The following is a 1,112-nucleotide window of genomic DNA, read 5'->3' as shown; positions in this document are numbered from 1 at the left end:
AGTACAACATCTAAGCTTCAGCTCTCATACAGACTAGCATAGGACTTTGGCTGTCAGATATAGGTCTCTGAGACTTATTGCTGTAGAAGAACATGGGGAAACTGACCTTATTTTGACTGGGCAAAGTAATGCAATCACCCTCACAAATGAACAGTTTGGACAAAGCCCTGGTGGCAGGTGAAACATGGGGCACATTTCCCCAGTGATTAGTATTACCACAATTCAGGTGGAAGTGTTGTTGCCCTACTGTCTCCTTTGGAGACCTCAAGGGTTCCAGTTAGGATGGTGCAGTCCTGTCTATTATGCAATGTTTATTGATCATCTTAAATGATAATTTCTGAAGCTCACTGAAGAGTTTGAGGACTGTAAATTAAGCATACATGGTTTTAGACTTAACCTTAAAAACATATACAAAAGGATAAATAAAGCCTGTCATTAAAAACAGTTTAAGTTAGTTGATTATACAATGTTAAGTTTTCATACCATTTTCTCTAAGTTTGAGTCTCAATTTAATTACCTTAATTGAATTATCAAAACAGAATATCACAGGATTTTTTGTATGACTTAGTTTGTCCAAATATGTAAAGCTTAACAAAGTGAAGAAAGATAAAAGAGCTAGATAAATATTATTGTGAACTTGAGTATTTCACTCAAATATTAGATATTTTAAACATGAATTAGATTATCAAATATACTTTATTTATCGAATATATGTTGTTACTTATCTAGATTACAGGAAGCCTGGTGTTAGCAAGGACACAGCAGTTATATGTAAATCTCTAAGTTAGTTGTTATTAATCTGAGTACATCTTTATAATCTTAAATTTTATCATCATACAAAAATCCATACCAACCCAAAATACTTTAGAAATATGTTGTTGCTTTCTTAGTTCACAAAGAGATGCAATGGTAAACTAAGCCTCAGGAAGACTGACAAGTCTTATAATTTTTCTTTAGTGCCATGTGGTCATTTTAAGAAGTTAAAGTCACATGAAATGTACCCTTTAACCGTAATAAGGATAGATGCCAGCCATGTGACGGCTTTACCTCAAAAATGTCATCAGCCAAGTTATTAAATAGCCATATGATTGTTATTTAAAAATATTTACTTT

The sequence above is a fragment of the Rattus norvegicus genome, chromosome 2 (genome assembly GCF_036323735.1).
Source record: "Rattus norvegicus strain BN/NHsdMcwi chromosome 2, GRCr8, whole genome shotgun sequence".
Taxonomy (NCBI): Eukaryota; Metazoa; Chordata; class Mammalia; order Rodentia; family Muridae; genus Rattus; species Rattus norvegicus.
The sequence above is the reverse complement of the archived record's forward strand: the minus strand, read 5'-3'. Positions refer to the sequence as shown.